Source organism: Gossypium arboreum, chromosome 8 (assembly GCF_025698485.1).
Source record: "Gossypium arboreum isolate Shixiya-1 chromosome 8, ASM2569848v2, whole genome shotgun sequence".
NCBI classification, from domain to species: Eukaryota; Viridiplantae; Streptophyta; class Magnoliopsida; order Malvales; family Malvaceae; genus Gossypium; species Gossypium arboreum.
The window spans coordinates 61005827-61018563 of NC_069077.1; the positions used below are offsets into that span (position 1 = coordinate 61005827).

Consider the following 12737-nt stretch of genomic DNA (forward strand, 5'->3'; position numbering starts at 1 on the left):
GCTATGTGGCTCTGTATTAGTGAAAATTTCTCAAACTTTTCTAAAGTCTTCAATTTAGTCCCGAATCCCTTCCAATGGTTGTTTTTGGCCTTGTAGGCCCATATCAGAGACAAATTGTGTATGTATGAATGAAGAGATTTTAAAGAAAAATTTTATAGCATGATTTTTGCATGAATGACTGTGTATGTGTTCGGTAATTCCTCGTATCCTATCCCAGCCTCGGGTATGGGTAAGGGGTGTTACAGGTCTAGATTAGATGGAGCAGCAAGAGGAGCCTTTATGAATAGAACGTACAAGGATGCGTATGAAATCATTAAGAACATGGCACTGAACTCTTGTCAATGGTCAATTGAATGCTTCACATATGGCTTGAAACCTACTATTGTCAAAGTTATCCAGGATGATGATAAGTATTAACAAATAGTGCATAGACTTAACTATATTGAATCTTCTTCTACACTGTCTATGCATGAAGGAGATAAGTCATTCTTCCATTATATCAATAATCTTGGAAAATATATAAACTACATTGCGAATAGGGGTGGAAACCCATCTTCGGATACATACAATCCCGGCTAGAGGGATCACCTAAACTTGACATGGAGAGGAAACCAATGAGGAGGTAACAATTCAAATCAAGTAAAAAATACTGATTACCAACCTCTTTATTTGCTGAAACCTCAAGATAGGGCCAACCCTAGTGACCATGCTACATATTGTTAACAACTGGACAGAATTGAAGGAGAAATGTAGTCAATGAGAACTGATGTCAAGCACGTGCAGTCTGAGTGCACTAATTCAACAAGAAAATTGACTAAACTCGAGGATCAAATGAGCCAATTGATGAACGTGATGGGTTATATCAAAAGAAAAATTGACACAAGTATTCCCAGCAACACGGAAAATAATCCACAATGAGAAGGTAAGAAGCATGTAAAAGCAATTGCACTTCGATAGGGCAAAGTACTGAGTAGCCTAAAAACCACTTCTCTGGAGACAATTTTCAAAAAGTACCCCTAGAAGCAGAAGGTGAGCTAAGATTAGAGGTAACCACACTGGCAGCGAAAATGGAGAAGGAACTAACTAAAGAGTCTTCCGGTACAAAAATCCAATTCCCTTCAAGACTAGAAGAAAAACAAAATCTTGATGAGGATGAATTTGTAAGTTTCCTAAACCTATTTAAGACATTAAATGTCAACCTACCTTTAATTGAGTTAATTGAAAAGGTTCTCAAGTATGCTAAGTTTTTAAAAGAGATGATGGCTAGATGTAAGAAAATTAAGGTAGGTGAACAAGTTACTTTAAATGCTTCCTGTAGTGTGATTATTTCAAGATAGGTACCTCAAAAATTAAAAGACTCGGGAAGCTTTACTATTCCCATAGAGATAGGAAGCATTCATCTTAATAGAGCATTATGCGATCTAGGAGCTAGTATTAATTTAATGCCTCTATCGATTTCTGAAAAACTCAGGTTAGGGGATATAAAAACTACTCAAATAACATTACAGTTCATTGATAGGTCCTTGGTATGTCCAAAAGGAGTATTGGAAGATTTTTTAATTAAAGTATGAAGTTTTATTATCCCCACAGATTTTGTGGTACTTGATTTTGAAGAAGATCTTGAGATATCGATCTTATTAGGAAAACCCTTTTTAGCCACTTCTAGATCCACCATTTATTTAGAAAATAATGAGTTAACTATGAAAATTAATGGTGAGACTGAAACTTTTAATTGTGGCTATTGGAAACACAAAAATTTATATACTTTGTCATACCCATTTTTACTTAAATTCATGCAAATCTGATTAAATTCTTGTCGAAAAATAATTAAATATTATAAAATAATTAAAATGTGTTAAAAATATAAACATGGTGAATTTAGTTAATTTTATACATAATTTTGATTAATTTTGACTATTTTCAATAGATTTGTGCAAGGGGCGAAAATTGGCTCGGTTGACACTGCTGAAAGCACAAAATCAAGAAGCAATTTGACATTTCAAGGCACATTAATTTCTAGCCTAAGACGGTCCAGAAATATGTTTTAATTCATAATTTAATTAATTTTAATTTATTCCCCATTTAATTTGGGTTAAATTAATTATTTTTAATTAATTATGGAGAAGGGTCCAGTTGAACCGCACTGGTTGAACCATATTGAGTGAATCGAACCAGCCACTAATTGGGCACCCAAATCAAAATTTTAGCTGATTAAATATGCTTTCAAAAAGGCCCTTGAATAGCTATCAAAATGCATTCAAACCCCTCCTTTAATTGTGGCTTTATGAAACTGCCCCAAGCTTAAAATAGAAAAGTTGAAACTCTCAACTTTGCCATGTGTGCGGCTGGCTAGGGGAGGTCTCTTAGGCTGATTCTTTTTGCTATTTTTATCTACCATATTCAGCTATAAAATCCACCCCTTGCTGATTATTCAAAGCATCCCTCATCCATCCCTCATTCCACAACATTCTCTCATTCTCTCTTCTCCTCTCTCATTTTTTCTCTCATATTTTCCATCCCCTTTCCCTTATTGTTCAAGTGCCAATTTCTTCTCTTGGGAAAGAGGCTCCCATCAGGAATTTTGGAGCAGCAATTAAATGTTCATAAGCCACCTTGATAGCCAAGGGCAACGAAGAACGGAGCAACTAGTCAAGCCACGGAGAAATACTGGATTTGCTTCTTTTCCCTATCTCTTTAAATTTTGTTGTTGTTTTCACGAACATGTTTATGAATATTTATGCTATTGAAATGGTTATTTTAATCAATTTAGCTTAAACTTAAGTTTGTGTTGGGTTGATTATATTCTGCCTGCTTGAATTGTTAAAATTGTGTTTATGTTGTTATAGGCCCTGGTAATATGCTTGATTAAGTAAAATCATACCTAAGTTATTCTTGCATTACGACTGTGAGGTAGCTAATGAATTAATTATTTAAACGGATTGCAATTGTAATTAATTGACACAGTATTTGATCAATGCATGTTTATTCTTCTAAGGTAGCTGAAGGTTAATTTAGCAATGTATCTGGTGATATTATTGCCTTGCATAACTTGCAAGATTATTGTGATTAAACTGTTTCAAGGTAGGGATGCCTTGTTACTTCATATAGTCTTTTATATGCTTATTAGATTTAATTAATCGTTTGAATTGACATAGGGATACGTAAGAGATTAGTTTAGTTTAATGAGTACGTATGTGCAATAACATGTTTGCTTACTAGAATCTATTTAGTCGGTTGAATTGACATAGGGATATGTCAAGAGATGAATGGATTTTTGTTTGTAAGTTTGTTCATAAGTTAGCAAATTACCGGGTTGCTATGAATTTATTCGTAACCATATAAACATGAGTTGAATAATTCCAAGTTAAAGAAATATAATTAATCCAACACAAGTATATTACATTGATTAAATCTTATTTGAAATCGTGCATTATAACTCCTTTGTTTTATTTTAATTATTTACTTAATTTTTTTAAAATAGTTTTTGACCACCTTTTAAAATCAATTTTTTTTACCCCGCCAAAGTGTTTTACAATTAATTTCACAATTAATTCTTTTTACAGTCCCTGTGGGTACGATTACACGACATTTACTTGTCACTTTATTACTTGTTGCGATTGTGTACACTTGCACATTTTTTCGTCGTTCCAAATTTTTGGCGCTGTTGCCAAGGATTATTTTTAAAAAAAAGTCATTATTTGTGAATTTGTTAGTTTTACATTTTGGTTTATTTTTCTGTTTAATTTTTAACTTAATTAATTTTTCTTTGATAATTTCAGGTGTCTATGAGTATTGACCAGATTATTGACTTACTTCTTGTAGACCCTGAGATAGACAGTGAAGAAGACAAGCGAACCAGAAAAGGACTGAAGGAATGAATTTCGAGAATATGAATCAAGGAAACGGAGCAAACCTTGCTCAAAATCCTATCCTTATTGCTGACGATAAGGATAGAGCCTTAAGACAATATGTTGTGCCAGTATTTAACGATCTTAATTCAGGCATTAGGAGACCTGAAATCGAGGCACAACAATTTGAGCTGAAGGTAGTCATGTTCCAAATGCTTCAGATAGTGGGCCAATTCAGTGGAATGCCTACTGAAGATCCTCATCTTCACCTAAGACTATTTATGGAGGTGAGTGACTCTTTCAAATTAGCTGGAGTTCCCGAATATGCATTATGATTGAAGCTGTTCCTGTACTCACTAAGGGATAGAGCTCGAGCCTGGTTGAATTCATTGCCACCAAACTCAACTTCTACACGGTAAGAGTTAGCGGAAAGATTCCTCATGAAGTATTTCCGGCTAAGCAAGAATGCTAAGTTGAGGAACGTGATCACTACCTTCCAACAAATGGATTATGAGTCCTTGTATGAGGCATGGGAACGATACAAAGAACTATTACGAAAATACCCTTACCATGGAATCCCACATTGCATCCAACTTGAGATATTTTATAATGGTCTCAATGCTCACACTAGGATGGTAGTGGATGCTTCTGCCAATGGTGCTCTCCTTTCTAAGTCTTATAATGAGGCTTACGAGATCATCAAGAGGATCGCTAGTAACAATTATCAATGGCCAACCAATCGAACCGCTTCAGGAAGACGAGTCACTGGAATACATGAAGTGGACGCTCTCACTTCACTTGCATCTCAGGTGTCTTCAATCTCTTCAATGCTTAAGATTCTTACAACTAATGGGTCTAATAGTTTTGCAGCCCAACACCTCACTAATTTGAGAGTATAGCCTGTGTTTATTTTGAGGAAAAACATTTGTTCGAAGAATGTCCATCGAACCTCGAATCTGTATATTACATGGGTAACCAAAACCAAAATCGAGGAAGGCAATGACTGCAATCCAACTTCTGTAACCCATCGTGGCAAAACCACCCTAATTTTTCCTAGAGTAACCAAGGGGCTGGAACCAGTAACAACTACGCTCAACCTAGACTGACTCAGCCGCTTAGATTTTCCCAACAAGCTCAGAAACCAGCTTAGGCTGAATCATCCAATAGCTTTAGAATTTATTAAAGGCATACATGGTGAAAAACAATGCCACTCTAAGGAATTTGGAGAATCAAGTGGGCCAGCTTGCTACTGAACTCAGAAACTGACCATAAGGTGCTTTACCTAGTGATACGGAGAATCCAAGAAAGCCGGGGAAAGAGCATTACAAAGCGTTAACATTGAAGAGTGGAAAGACAATAAAGCCCAACACTATCAAAGCTGAAACAGAGCTAGCTGATGCTCAAGACTCAGAGGAAGTTCAACCGAGTGTTGAAATTCCACTTTCATAAGAACCAAAATCTGCAAAACTAGACAAGGTAATTCTAGAACTAGCTAATTTTGATCAACTAACAAATTGTTAGATGTAGAATTGCCGCAGAAAACGAATCAACTAGTTTCAGTAAAGAAACCTCCACCACCCTACCTTCAAAAACTTCAGAAGAAGAAGTAGGAAATTCAATTCAAGAAATTCCTAGACATACTCAAGCAACTTCACATCAACATCCCGTTGGTTGAAGCACTTGAACAAATGTCGAACTACGTCAAGTTTATGAAGGATATCCTGTCTAAAAACTGAAGACTTGGAGAATTTGAGACAGTAGCTCTGACGAAGGAATGCAGCGCATATCATTAAGACAAACTACCCCCAAACCTGAAGGATCCTGGATGTTTTACCATACCTTGCAACATTGGAGCAACATATTGTGGTAACGCATTATGTGACTTAGGTGCAAGTATAAACTTGATGCCTATGTCAATATTTAGAAAGTTGGGGATAGGGGAAGTTAGACCTACTACGGTTAGACTTCAACTAGCAGATCGATCCTTAGCACATCCAGGAGGAAAAATCGAGGATGTATTAGTACGTGTGGATAAATTTATCTTCCCTGCTGATTTTGTTATCCTAGACTTTGAAGCAGACAAAGAGAAGTGTCAACTATCCTAGGAAGACCGTTCTTAGCAACCGGAAGGACCCTTATTGATGTACAGAAGGGCGAGCTTACGATGCATGTTCAGGATGATCAGGTAACATTTAATGTTTTTAAGTCTATGAGATTTCCTGACACAATTGATGATTGTTCTGCAGTATCTGATTTAGAGGATTTAATAGTAGAAAAGGAGCTCAACTATGTTAAGGATCTGTTAGAACAAATTTTGACATCAGATCCTCCAAATGATGAAGAGCAAGATGAATACTTAGCTTTGTTAGAAGCTAATCAAAGGGGATTTAATTCGCAATCTCGTTTTGAGTCTTTGAAGTTAGAGAAGAGGGAGTATGCCCAACCAAAAGCGTCAATCGAGGAACCACCTAAATTAGAATTCAAGGTATTTCCTTCACATTTAAAATACGTTTATTTAGGTAACACTTCTACTCTGCTTGTGATTGTTTTAGCAGAATTAACTACTGAGCAAGAAGAGAAACTCATCTCGATGTTGAAACAATTCAAGAAGGCTATTGGATGGACCATAGCCGACATCCGCGGTATTATTCCATCTGTAAGCATACACAAGATTGTCCTGGAAGATGGCGAAAAAAGGGACGATTGATGGACAACGAAGACTGAACTCCATCATGAAATACGTGGTGAAAAAGGATATTATTGTAATATCCCGAATTAGGGCCTAATCAGAATAGTGGTTTTGTGACCATAAATCCGAGATAGAAATAATTATTTTATAATTATTTTGAGGTTTATGATATGATTGCATAATTGTGTGAAAATTTCATGATGAAACTCTATGCCTAAAGTGCTTAAATTGAAAGTAGGGACTAAATCGAATAAGTTGCAAAACTTGCATTCTAGAAGTTTTTAGTATGAAATTACTTTGAAATATTAATTAGGAGGTCTTAAATAGAAATTTTACCAATTTTAAGTTCATGGACAAAATTAGGACATGGAAGGAATTTTTGGAAAGTTTAGTAGTAAGGGTATTTTGGTGATTTAGTTATTAAAATGAATTAAAAACAAAATTAAAAGCCAATTTTTGTCCATCTTCTTCATTAGGCCGAAATTTCAAGGGTTCTCCATAGCTAGGGTTTGTTTCAAGCTTCCAAGCTCCATATAAGTGATTCCAAGCCTCGTTTTTAATGATTTTTACGTTTTTGAAATCCCGGTAACTCGATAAAGCTTATGTTAGCAATAATTTAACCTAGGGTTTATATTTGGAAAAATACCCATAGGTGAAATTTGTGTATTTTTAAGTTTTATGATAGAATATGAAGTTTTAAATTATGTTAGACAACTTGTACTACTCAATTTTAAGCAAAAACGAGTAAAAGGGCTTAATCGGTAAAAATACCTAATAGTCACAAGTACATGTTAGAGTGAGAATTTGATGTTTCCATAGAAGAGAAAAGTGATCAGCATGTTGTAAAACATAAGAATAAGGAATAAAGTTTAATCCCGAGCCTAGGGGCAAAAATGTAAATATGCAAAAGTTTAGGGGTAAAATTGTAATTTTGCTAAAATTTGAGTTAAGGATTAATTTGATAATGTGAGTATTAAATAAGCTAAATGTGTTATTTTAGATCAAGAAAGACGTGGAATCGACCTCAATCGAGGAAAAGAAAAGATTGTGGACTAAATTGCAAAATCCTTGTATTTTGGTACCAAGGTAAGTTCATGTGTAAATAATGTAGCATAATGGTTATTTTTAAGTTATTGATGTTAATTATATATTATGCTGAATTTTATTATGAAATGTATGCTTTGTGGTTAATTTCAAATAATATGTAAATTATGTGAACTACTTGTTAAATATAATTGTTACTGAGTATTGATTTGGCATTCTACGGAAGACGGCAAGGATAAGTGTTCGAGGAAAAGCCCGTTTGAACCTTAGGAATAGATTAGGATACAAGTGACATGTCACTAGGATGGTTGAGCATCCGAACTCGTTGAGTTGAGTCCGAGTTCACTTATGGATGCGAATGTCCGAACTCGTTGAGTTGAGTCCGAGTTCGTGAGATGTAACTAGGCATCCGAACTCGTTGAGTTGAGTCCGAGTTCACTTATGGATGCGAACGCCCGAGCTCGTTGAGTTGAGTCCGAGTTCGCTTATGGGCGGGTTACATGATTGCTTGATTGCATATATGGCACTTATGTGCAAGTTATCTATGTATCCGAATTATATTCCGATGTGTTCAACGGGTAAAGTTCTACTCAAATGGAGGAATATTCGAGATGTAAAGAGATGTATTGGTAAGTGATGTGAAATGGATATTTTGGACAGGTATGTATTTAACCCTCGGGTTGAGTATTGATACAACCACGATAAGGTAATAAGATGATGAAAAATGATTAAAAATGTGATATGTGTTTTAGTGATACATGCTAATGTTGATTGGTATGACTGTTTGTTATGTTACTTATTATTTGCATATGAACTTACTAAGCATTTATGCTTACTCCCTCCTTCTTACTCATTGTAGTTTTGGACAAGCCAGTTCAGGAGTCGGGATAGGTCGAAGGCTCACCACACTATCCTAAGATTTTTGGTAAATGGCTTGTAAATTTAAGTATGGCATGTATAGCAATATACTTATTTTGTGTAAATGATCTTATGATATGGTGACAGAATGGTTGAGAAAATATTTGATAATGATAAATTATGAAAATGGTAAGTTTAGATTATGTTTGATGTTAAGGAAAATTATTAAGATACTTAGTGCATAAAAACTCATAAGAGGGATGAAATTTGCCATAAACAGAATACTGCAGCAACACTGACGCGAGTTTGAAAATTTACTAAAAATCATAGCAATTGAATTTGGTGATGGACTACATATCAAATTGAAGCTTATTATGTCTAGTTTCACATGAAACAAATGAAATAGGTAAAGGAATTATATGTTAGAAGATATTTGAATTTTAGTGAAACAGAGTCATAGCAGTTTCTAAATCCCCTGTTCCTACTTTAGAAATTCACCATAAATTGTAAAGATATAATTAGGTGGTGTATTTTATATCCTCAGAATCATTATTGAGTTTAGTTTTAGGAGAAACAAACCTCATAGTCATATGAATTTTTTACAGAGAGAAATGTGGTTCATAGTAAACAGAGGTTAGACCAGTCAAGTCCTGAAACAGGGGTAACTTTAACTAATAAACTGTACTAATTGGCCCAACCAAAAATTTTATAAAAAAATCAGTAGATAGGTATATGAGTGTAGATTCAGAGAAAATTTACGGATCTTTATTTTGAGTTTCGTAACTCGAGATATGATTTTTCTTGTGACTGTGATGCAAGTAGCTTAAAAGCTGTGAATGTAGAAACAAATAATCCAAAGTTATAAAAATGTTAAATTAAGCTTAGTAACACCTCATACTCGACTCCGACGACGGTCTCGGGCATGGGGGCGTTACATTTAGTGGTATCAGAGCAGGTTTAGTCGGTTCTCGGACTACGTGTTGTATGTACGGATTTTGCTATACATGCCATATGTATGAATTGTGATAGTGTGATGACTTCTGACCTTTTTAAATGAATTTTTTATATAGTAAATGGATCCCGATCCGGTTGTGGCGATGAAGTAGAGAGTAATCGCCATTCATTGAAGGAGCAACACGACTGAAAATCCACCTCCTATCGTTGGTCGGGAGGAGGAGAAAGGGATCGAGAAGCCTTTCTCCAAATGATGAGTGCATGGTACACTGAGTTCGTTCGTACAAACCCAAATGTACGACCTCCCCCACCTCCCCCAATTCCTCAACCTGTACCCCCGATGCCTCAAGGTATGGATCTGATGAAATTTCACAGAACTCCAGTTGATAGAATTCGCAAGCAAGGGGCCGAAGAATTTAAAGCAAATATTGATGATGATGCCGAGAGAGCAAAGTTCTGGCTTGAAAATTCAATCCGGGTATTTGACGAATTATCTTGTACACCTGAAGAATGTTTGAAATCGCTATATCTTTGTTGAGGATTCACTTATAATTGGTGGAAGACTTTGATTTGGTGGTACCGAAAGAGAAAATAACTTGGGAATTTTTTCAAGAAGAGTTTGGAAGAAATATATTAGCGAAAGATTTATTGATCGAAGCGTAAAGAATTTCTTGAGTGAAGCAAGGTAATATGATGATTCTGAGTATGAAAGAGAGTTTGTTCGATTAAGTAAGTATGCGGAGAGTATGTTCCTCAGAGGCCAAGATGTGCCGACGATTTGAAGACGGGCTCAACGAAGACATCAAGGTATTTGTTGGAATTCTTGAATTAAAAGAAATGGTAGTATTGGTTGATCGAGCTTGTAAGGCCGAAGAATTACTTAAAGAAAAGAAAAAGGTAGAGGCTGAGACTAGAAATTGGAAGAAAAGACCGATGAGCGGTTCATTTTCACAGCAACCTGGAAAGTCAAGGAATATGAATCCTCGTTCCCAAGCTTCAGCTGGGCAATCATATGGGAATTATAAGAAGCAAAATGTGGGTCCTAAATCCCAGACTACTTCGGCAGCCAGTGTAAGGAACTCGAGATTTGTTAAACCTGAGTGCCAGCGTTGTGGTAGAAATCATTTTGGTCCGTGTAGAGCAAATGAATGTTTTCGATGTGGTTCTCCGGATCATTTTATTAGAGACTGCCCAGAGAGAGCTAAAAAAGAAAAATTTCAGAATACAAAAACAAGTGGGGCGGATTCAAGAGGAAGATATCCAAGAACAGCTGGGAGCGAAGCAAGCAGTAAGAATGAAGCCAGGGATGCACCAGTTAGACCTGAAGGAAGGGCTCCGGCTAGAACTTATGCTATTAAAGCACGTGAAGATGCTTCCTTACCTGATGTGATTACCGGTACATTTTCCCTCTATAATGTTAATGTTATTGCTTTGATTGATCCCGGTTCTACTCATTCATATGTGTGCATGAAATTGGTGTCTAGTATGAATATACCTTTTGAGAACACAGAATTTATGATTAGAGTGTCGAATCCGTTAGGCAAATGTGTGACTGTCGATAAAGTATGTAAGAAATGTCCTTTAATGATTCGGGATCATTACTTTCCGGCCGACTTGATGTTGTTGCCGTTTGATGAGTTTGATGTTATTTTGGGTATGGATTGGTTGACATTGCATGATGCTAAAATAAATTGCAAAGAAAAGATTATAGAATTAAAGTGTGGAAATGGTGAAACTCTGCGGGTTGAATCGAGATAAATCGAGGCATTGCCTAGTGTGATTTCTTCAATGTCGGCTCAAAGATATCGAGAAAGGGTTATGAAGCTTATTTGGCGTATGTAATTAATACAAAAGAAGTTGAAAAGAAAGTTGAATCAGTGCCGGTTGTGTGTGAATTGGCGGACGTATTCCCAGAAGAATTGTCGGGTTTGCCTCCAGTCAGGGAAGTAGAATTTAGTATTGATTTGATACCGGGAACAGCTCCGATTTCAATTGCTCCGTATAGAATGGCACCAGCAGAGTTGAAGGAATTAAAGTCGCAGCTTGCAAGAGTTGGTGATAAAGGTTTTGTGAGACCGAGTTTTCACCTTGGGGTGCTCCGTGTTATTTGTGAAAAGAAGGATGGTTCTATGAGGTTGTGTGTTGATTATCGGCGGTTAAACAAGGTGACAATCAAAAACAAGTATCCGCTTGCCAAGAACTGATGATTTGTTTGATCACTAAAAGGAGCGACATGGTTTTCAAAGATTGACTTGAGATCTGGGTATTACCAACTGTGGGTAAAAGAGTCGGATGTGCCTAAAACTGCTTTTAGAACAAGGTATGGTCATTATGAATTTTTACTTATGCCATTCGGATTGACAAATGCTCTATTGTGTTTATGGATTTAATGAATCGCATATTTCGCCATACTTGGACAAATTTGTTGTGGTGTTTATAGATGATATTTTAATTTATTCAAAAGATGATACTGAGCATCTTGAGCATTTGAGGATAGTTTTGCAAACTTTGAGAGATAAACAATTTGTATGCCAAGTTTAGTAAAAGTGAATTTTGGCTATGGGAAGTTGGATTTTTGGGTCATATTGTTTCGGTGATGGTATACGGGTTGATCCTAGTAAAATTTCAGCCATTGTTGATTGAAACCACCAAAAACGTAACGAAGTTAGAAGTTTCTTGGGGCTAGTGGGTATTATCGGCGGTTTGTAAATGGATTTTCTATAATTGCTGCTCCTATAACTAGATTACTCAGAAAGGATGTTAAATTTGAATGGACGGAAGAATGTCAACGAGTTTTGAAGAATTGAAAAAGTTATTAACAGGCATTAGTGTTAGTACAAATTAATCGTAAAGAATTTGTGGTGTATAGTGATGCTTCTATAAATGGTTTGGGGCGTGTGCTCATGCAAGAAGGAAAAGTGGTGCCATATGCTTGAGGCGTTAAAACCTCTTGAGAGGAATTATCCTACTCACGATTTGGAATTGGCTACGGTGGTGTTTGCTTTGAAAATTTGGCGACATTATTTGTATGGTGAAAAGTCTTTGGTATATACCGACCATAAAAGTCTTAAGTACTTGATGTCACAAAAGACTTGAATTTAAGACAATGAAGATGGTTGGAATTATTGAAAGATTACGAGCTTGTTATTGATTATTATCCGGAAAAGCGAATGTGGTTCTTGATGCTTTGAGCGAAAGTTGTTGTTTGCTTTGAGAGTTATGAACACTCGGTTGAAAGTGTCGGATGATGGTTCGATTCTAGCGAGTTAAGAGCAAAACCAATGTTTTTGCAAGAGATTTCTGAAGCTCAGAAAGATGATCAAGATTTGCAAGCCAAGAGAAAA

General features: G+C 36.0%; 1 non-coding gene across 1 annotated transcript; it reads right to left on the minus strand.

Annotated features, from left to right (window-relative positions):
• Positions 1-4318: 4318 nt before the first annotated feature.
• On the minus strand, positions 4319-4425 carry LOC128279626 (small nucleolar RNA R71). The gene has a single exon (XR_008269825.1). It is a non-coding gene; the product is annotated as a small nucleolar RNA R71 (small nucleolar RNA).
• Between the last annotated feature and the right edge of the window lie 8312 nt (positions 4426-12737).